Source organism: Pteropus alecto, unplaced genomic scaffold, assembly GCF_000325575.1.
Source record: "Pteropus alecto unplaced genomic scaffold, ASM32557v1 scaffold50, whole genome shotgun sequence".
Classification (NCBI taxonomy): domain Eukaryota; kingdom Metazoa; phylum Chordata; class Mammalia; order Chiroptera; family Pteropodidae; genus Pteropus; species Pteropus alecto.
Window position 1 is genome coordinate 9,130,001 of NW_006431918.1, and position 8,797 is coordinate 9,138,797.

Consider the following 8,797-nt stretch of genomic DNA (forward strand, 5'->3'; position numbering starts at 1 on the left):
TAATACAATTTTTCTCGTCATACCTTATTATATTATCAATGAATGTGAAGGGTTTTATTTCCATTTGATTTAAAGGTGATAGAAACTAAGGTTAAGCATTCACAGCTGTCAAATGAACCAATGGCAGCTAAAGGACAAGAAATTTTTCCTTTAATCCATTTCACTTTGTCATTAGCATAGGGGAAAGGCTTCATTTTCAGCTTTCTTCCTTTCCCTCCACTTGTGAATTGGATACACTTCTGTTCTTATCTTACTTACTCTCCCTGTGTCTCCAGTAAATTTCAAAGCAGAATACAGGATGGAAACATGTGAATCTTTTGGGGGTTAGAAATTATACTCAGTGGGGAGTGGATCTCTTGGGCATATTGGCATTATACTAATTTTCTCTCTGTTCTCCACTTACTTCCTTTTACTCTGCTCAAGGAAATCTCTTTGAGGGGAACCCTAGGTCCAAGGGAAAAGAGCCTAAGTCTTTACCTAGTCTTCACCTTGGGGAGACCTGCCCTGGAATCTCAGAGCCACCCATTTACCTTCTTTCCTTATCTTTAATAGGAGGAGAATATACCTATTTTCTCAGCAGTTTTGCAGGCACTAATAGTTACAGTAAATATTGTAACTATTTAGGCAGGAAGAAAACAGTCCTCACTCATCGTAAGAACTTAACAAATGGTGTAGTTTTTAAATAGTCCATAACTGTTATCCTCTCTCCCACCGTTACCACCCATCCACCCCAATCTATCCTGACTCATATGTTCTTCCTCAAAGAAGTCCACTGCCCTTACATCAGCCAGGCCTGTCAAGTCACATCAGTCTTTCAACAAAAACTTGTCATACATTTTTATGTGCAAGACACCATATAGAGAATTTCAGAAAATGCAACTATGATTGGAAACTTTAAATAGTCAAGAGAGTAAACACACCTGTATACCAGGTGTTCACGGAGTTTAGGCAAGTCACTTCACTTCCTAAGACCAAGTCCACATACTTACATTGATTTTAATACTATCTTTGTTTTAATATTCTTTCCCGACTATTTCATTACATTTTTATAGAAATCAGACTATATAATTTATTAGACTGGTTTTTGAAAACTATAACAACTAAGCTAAAAAATGTTTAGTGTAAATGTAAAAATATATCACAATTGTGATCATTCGGGGAGAATTTCATCCTCTCTATAGATATATGTAACTCATGCTTCTTTAATTGCATCTCTCTATTCAAATTCCAGTTCTTACTCATACAGGACTTCTGGAGAACTGACCCTACCTCAAAATGTGGAATGATCTGTTCTTCCTATTACTACCTCATTGAAGCCTAATGAGGTGAGAAGAGAAAAAAGGGTCACATGTTAGCCTTTAAATCTATCCGATCGATATACATTGTTCAAAGCAGTGTGTTAAAACCGTAAAGTTATTTTCTAAAATTCTTTAAAGAATAGGGCTTCTTGGGTGAAATTTGAGTTTCATGCTTTGTATGTCACTGTAGTTTCCTTCTGACTTTACAAAAGTGTTCTAATGTCTGTCTCCAGTTTGCATCTGATTTCAACCTCTATGCAGTCTATGTAGACTGGTTGGGTTACGTGAATTAAAGTCCTATTGAGATTAAGTTGCCCAGAAGGGCACCAAAGGCATAAGAGTGAAGTCAGATAAACCGTGAATGAAGTCTCTGTGTGAAATAAATTAACTACAAAAGGCCCCAGGTGGTTGTTTCTATCTTCCAAGAATTTAACAACATTTCATTGTTATTGGTAAACTTGTGGGATTTTTTTTAATGACAGAATAAATGTTACATATACACTACATAATTCATTTTATTCTGACAGGAAATGGCCTTCAGTTTTCTCTGGGGAACTGTACAAACATCTGGATAATCTTGAAATCTTATAAGAAAAAGTGGTAATTACCCCCAAATTTACTACTTCCCACATTTATGTCCTCTTATACAATGATTAGATATTTAGTTCTTTCTTAGTGAGAATTTAAAGATTGCTTATAAAGGAATTAATTTTGTGATATGTCCATAAAGGACACAATTCTCAGTCTGGTGCCAAAAATTCTCAGAAAGTTAATTTTACCATTTTTCTTCAAGACAGCCAAATTTCCAAATTTTACAGATGTTCATTTTTTTAAAAATTTGCCAACATAGTTCACTTTGGTTTTCAATGTTGAACTTAAATGCCTTTTTAATGTAATGAGCAGTATTACATGGCTATTTATATTTAGCTCTACATTCTCATTCATCACTAGCCTATGGAAGAATTTTGACAAGCAATGTAGAAATGCGACATGAGTACAAAAGCATATCTCAGAGGTCTGGAATCTCTGGGCCATGCTCAGTATAATGCCACATAACTCTGGAGAATTTCCAGTGAGTTACATGGGATATGACTCTAGCTTTGACATTTATCCCATACATTTTTTTGCTTCTCAGAAAGAAATGTGAGTCTTTTACTTTTGTTATATTTCTCTCTTTCCCATGTTTTTTTATCTCCTTTTATGTGTTCCTGAGTGTTCTTTATTCTTAACTCATTCTATTTTTTTTATAGCTTAGTGAGCAAAACGTTAATTAATCTCAAGTATTTTCCTTTATTCTTGGCTTGCTATGTCTGAGCATTTTTGTTTGTTTTGTCTTTTTATTAATAGTACACATAGAACTGTAGTATTTTCCAGTAAGACTTACATTTGAGTTCCTTCATTTTCTTTATATTGGTTTTAATGATCTGTGTTGAATTATGGGAAAGGAAAAGTTAATAGTTCAGTTGGTTGCTGAATCACCAAGCTTCATTTTGTTAGGAATACATTTTTTTGAACTTTGGCAAGTCTGGTGATCTTTTTGGACAACAGATTCCTGATCTGAAATAATAATTTTTATGTTCTGTCAGTGGGTTCAGTAAGGAGTAATTAGTAATCCCTTGCAAAGATTTTGAAGATATAAATTGTATTTAATATTAGCTTAGAATATTTAATAATCCTTACTTCATGCCTCATACTGTACTGTGTGCTGGGGGTACAAAACTGCATTGGAATCCCTTTCCTCAAGGACTGTTTTGAGAGACAAGTTTATATAGAAAGATAATTTCCACAGTTAGACCATAGCTTCACCTTATAAGCATTCAACTCTTTTACTAGTAAGCTTTAAATATGTTTTTACACCACTGTATTATTTTTTAATGTTCATATTGAAATAATGATAAATTAGAGATTAGAAATAAATTTTCCAATATAATCTAGTCTCTCAGGAACCTAGTCTCTCAGGAACCATCTAAACAACTCTGAACAAATTTAACCCAGTGAATACTAATCATTAAATCTGTGTATTAAAAAAAAAAATCTCTCGTATCTAATAAATAATTACTTTAGATTCATTTTAATCTGCATATTTACTGTTTTAAATGGAGAAAAGGGAAGAAGGAATTAACATTTGTTGAACACCTATTACATACTCAATATGTTGCTAAGTTCTTTAAAAGCATTATTTTAATTAATACCAAGAACAATTCTCCAAGGTAGATATTGCTATATCTAATTTAAAGATATGGGAAGTTAGACTCAGACATCAGGAGATCTGTCTAAAGTCAGCCAAACAGAAGATATCAGTCAATATTCACTTCCAGGTTCACTCACTCCAAACTCATGCTAACTCTGTTATACCACATCTCTACTCCAGATGAAACCACAGAATGGGATTTCAAATAGCCCTTTAAAGATATTTAAAGATATAAAGATGGCCTCTGAACTTAACTGTCTTACCCTCCAGGTGAAGAATATGAGACATGGAAAGTTTAAATGACTCATCAGAAGTCATTCTACTTGTTGATGTCAGAGATTGGAGTAGATATTATTTTTTCTCTAGGACAAATTCATGCTCTAGAACATTCTATTTAAAAATTAAAGAATGAACTCCATGCTGTAAGCAATGCTTAAACAGAAATGTAATGATCAAAACCATTATAAAAGAAGTTTTTAATGGATAAAAGTTTGAATTTGAACACTAGAAAGCTTCCTTCCATCTCTCCTATTCTTTGAGACTATACAATTGAACATATTTTTCCATTATCTTCTCTTCAATTAAAAACAAATGACTAAATAATTTTCCTCAAGGTTTATGCTTTTTTAACAGACTTTATTTTTTAGAACAGTCTTAGATTCCCAGCAAATTTTAGCAGAAGGTGCAGTGATATACTATATACTTTTCTGCCCCCACATATGCATAGCCACCTCAATATCGACACCCCCCCCCCCATTATTTGATACATTTGTTAAAACTGATGGTGTGGTAGATTGTGTCTTTCAAGAAATTGGTCCATTTCTCTTGGGTTGGCAAATTTGTGGGCATAGAGTTGTTCATAATATCCCTTTATTATCTTTTTAATGTCCATGGGATCTGTAGTGATGTTCCTCCCTCATTTCTCACATTAGAAATTTGTGCCTTCTCTTATTTTCTTAGTTAGCCTGGCTAAAAGGCCTATCTTTTTTGTTGATCTTTTCAAAGCCTTTGGTTTTGCTGATTTTCTCTATCAATTTCTTATTTTCAGTTTCACTGAATTTTGCTCTAATATTTTTTTCTTTTGCTTTGGATTTAATTTGTTCCTTTTTCTAGTTTCCTAAGGTGGAAAGTTTGATTACTGATTTTGGATCTTTCTTCTTTACTAATACTGCTCTAAATTCTACTTCTAAGCACTGTATCTCACAAATTTTTATGTTGCATTTTCATTTTCATTTAGTTTAAAATTTTTTAAATTTATCTTGAGATTTCTTCTTTGACCCATGTGCTATTTAGAAATGTGTTGTTTAATCCTCATATATTTTTGGATTCTGCAGGTTTCTTTTTTTTGTTATTGGTTTCTAGTTTAATTCCATTATGGTCTGAGAATAGGCATTCTGTGATTGCTATTCTCTTAAATTTATAATGGTGTGTTTTATGGCCCCAAATGTGGTCTTGCTTGGTAAATGTTCCATATGAACTTGAGAAGAATGTATATTGTGGATGAAGTAGTCTACAGATAGGAATTATAGCCAGTTGATTAATGGTACTGTGAGTTTAACTGTGCTTAGTGATTTTCTGCCTGCTGGATTGGTCCATTTCTGACAGAAGAATGTTGAAGTCTCCAACTATAATAGTAGATTAATCTATTTCAGCTTCCACTTCTATCAGTTTTTGCTTCCTGTAGTGTGATGCCCTGTTGTTAGGAATTTATATGTTGAGTCATTATATCTTCTTAGAGAATTGACCTGTTTAGTATCATGTATTGTTCTTCTTCATCTCTGATAACTTTCCTTATGATAACTTTCCTTATGCTGAAGTCTACATGATCTAAAATTAATATAGCTACTCCTGCTTTCTTTTGGTTAGTATTAGCATGGTGTATCTTTCTCCTTCCATTTACTTTTAATCTATATGTGTCTTTATATTTAAAGTGGATTTCTTACAGACAACATAGAGTTGGATCTAGTTTTTTGATCTACTCTAGCATCTCTGTCTTTCGTTTGGTGCATTGAGACCATTGATGTTCAAAGTGATCATTGATATAGTTGAAATGATATCTACCATATCGCCTACTGTTTTATATTTTTTGCCTTTATCCTTTTGTTTTTTCTTTTTGTCTTCCATTTTTATTTCCCTTTTGTGGCATTAACTGAGCATTTTATAGGATTCCATTTTCTCTCCTTTCTTAGCAAATCAATTATACTTTTTTTATTTTTTCACCTACAGCACCTCGTCTTCCTAGGCGGTCTCCCATCCAAGTACTAACCCGGCCTGACCCTGCTTAGCTTCTGAGATCAGATGAGATCGGGCATGTGCAGGGTGGCATGGCCGTAGACTTCAATTTTACTGTTTTTAAAACTTTTTTTTAGTGATTGCCCTTGATTTTGCAATATACATTTATTTACAGCTAATCCAAATCAAATTATCAAATAACCATACCATAACTATACCATTTCACAGATAGTGCAAGTATGTTATAATAACAAAAAAATTACTCCTATCTCCTGTATCATTGTTGTCATTTATTCATTTCACTTATATATAAACATACATATATGCATAAGCATACATAATTGAAATCAGTGTTGCTATTATTACTTTGAACAGTTACCTCTTGATCAATTAAGAACAAGGAAAGGAAAAGTTTTTATATTACCCCCACTTACACCTTCTCCGATGATCTTCCTTTCTGTATGTAGAGCTGAGTTTCTGATATATGTATATGTATATATAGTTATTTTTCTCCTCTCTAAAGTACCTCTTTAAATATTTTTTGCAAGTTAGGTCTACAGGCAACAAATTACTTCAATTTTTGTTTGTCTGAGAAAGTATTTATTTCTCATTTACTCCTGAAGAATAACTTCACAGGGTACAGGATTCTGGGTTGATGGGTCTTTTCTCTCACCAGTAAATATTTCACTCCACTTTCTTCTTGCTTATGTGATTTCTTTGGAAAAGTTAAATGTAATTCTTATCTTTCTTTCTCTACAGGTAAGGTGTTTTTTTCTTTGACTCCTTTCAGAAATCTTTTTTTATCTTTGATTTTCCATAATTTGAAAATAATATGCCTAGATATAGTTTTCTTTGCTTTAATTTTGAGCTTCCTGAATCTGTGGGTTTCTGTCTGGCATTAATTTGAGGAAATTCTCATTCATTATTATTTCAAATATTTCTTTTCTTTTTTCTTTTCCTTCTGGTATTCCCCTTAGAAATATGTTACACTTTTTGTAGTAATCTCACAGTCTTTGGCTATTCTATTTTATTTCCTCAGTCTTTATTCTCTTTCCTTTTAATTTTTAAAGGTTTCTATTGAGGTATCCTCAAGATCAGAGTCTTCCCTCAGCAGTGTCCAGTGTACTAATGACCCCACCAAAAGTGTTCTTCATTACTATTACAGTGTTTTTTATCTCTAGTATTTTTTTCCTTAGAAGTTCCATGTTTCTGCTTACATTGCCATCTGTTCTTGAATGCTCTCTTTATCCATTGATTCCCTTAATATATTAATCATAAATGTTTTAAATTTATGGTCCGATAATTCTAACATCCCTGCCATATTTCAATCTGGTTCTGATGTTTGCTTTTTCTCTTCCAAATGTGTGTTTTGCCTTTCAGTTTATCTTGTAACTTTTTCTTGATATATTGGATAAAAACAGTTATTATACGTACATCTTTAGTATGTGGTGGTAAGGTATGGAAGGGGAAGTGTTTTATACAAGCATTTTTTACAAATCGAAACCAAGATCTGCCCCCCACTAGCAAAATGATTACGATTTGATTTATTGAGATACTCATTTTATTGCAGTGATCTGGAACCATACTCTCAATATCTCTGAGGTATGCCTGTAATTCTGTGATTGGATCTTAGTCTTTTAGTGAGCCTGTGCCTCTGGATTGTGACGTTCACATGCAGTTCTCAGTTCCCTCACATCACCATCCCTCTTACATGGGAAAGGATAGCTAGAGCTGGGTACTCTTGTATATTTTCCTTCTCCCACATGGAATACTAAAGAGGATAGAGTTTGAAATTTACTTTCCTCCATAAGGAAGACTAGAGCCAGCTAGAACGGGGTATTTCTCTTCCTCTAGGTCACTTAAGCTCTGATAAAACTCCATCAGGTTAAGCTCTTGTTAACTAATTTCTCCCGGGGGAAGATCTTATTACAAAGAACAGAATTCTCTGTTGTATTTCAAAAAGCTTCTTTTTCTCTACTCTGCAAGAAGCACAAGGTAATCTTTTTTCAATATTCATTCTGAGATCCTGGTAGATAGACAAGAGGTGGAACTCACAAAAGTGTGGGACTTCTCCATACCTCCATGACTGTGTCCCTTAGGTTTTTAACTCTCAGAGTTGTCCACACTGAGTCTCTGGGAATTCATCAATTACAGTTCATGTTTCTCTACCCCAGCATCAGTTCCCAAGGAGGTTTCAGTTCATGGGTGTCTGCTCTACTAAGTTGTGATTCTCTGTATTCACCTGTCAGTCTTTACAATTTTAGGGACAGCAGTTTGTCCTGTGACCTCACTTTTTTTTTAGATCTATGATGAGTTGTTGATTTTTCAGTTTGTTCAGCTTTTTACTAATTTTTAGGGCAAAGTGGCAACTTCAGAACTACTTACATCCTGGACCAGAAACTGAGAGTCTCAGGTTTTTACTTTTTGATAATTTTTATTATTTTCTAGTTTTTCTCAGAGTTCACCTTCTCAAGCCTTACAGCAGAATACAAGGCTAGGACCAAGGAGGAATCAACTCAGAGATGTAGGGACAGTCCTCTCTCAATATTTCCCCCTGACTCCACCTTCCCTCTCACTCTCTCTCCCTCTTACCCTTCTCCTTCTCTCTCCTTTCTTCCCTTCCTCTCCTTCTCCCTCTGAATCTTTCTTTTCTCTCTTATTTATCTCATACACACACTTAAATATCCTGTGTCCTTGTCCTTAGGCTATTCATGATTAGATTTATTAAAACAACAATAACAACAAACAACAACAACAACACATTTGTGAGCCTGGCATTGATATGCCAGGCACTAGGTTTTCCATGCTCTATCCCAATATTCAATTTACTTCTTGTACACAGAGTTCTTTGTTTTACACAATTGGTTTGCGAGCTGTTTCCCTTTGAATATACCTTTAAATCTTAAATATAGAAATAGTAAAAGAAAAGATTTTTTTCCTCTTAGTTTTCTTTAATATAAATTAATAACACCACTTATTAAGTCGCCATTTTAATCTTGTATCTTAAAGTATTAATTGTTATCAAAGTGGACCTGTGATTCCAAGGTAATTACATTAATTTTTATTATCAGATTCC

At 33.7% G+C, this 8,797-nt stretch overlaps 1 pseudogene; it reads right to left on the reverse strand.

Moving 5' to 3' along the window:
• Positions 1–5,706: 5,706 nt before the first annotated feature.
• LOC112475204 lies at positions 5,707–5,825 on the reverse strand (annotated as a pseudogene).
• Between the last annotated feature and the right edge of the window lie 2,972 nt (positions 5,826–8,797).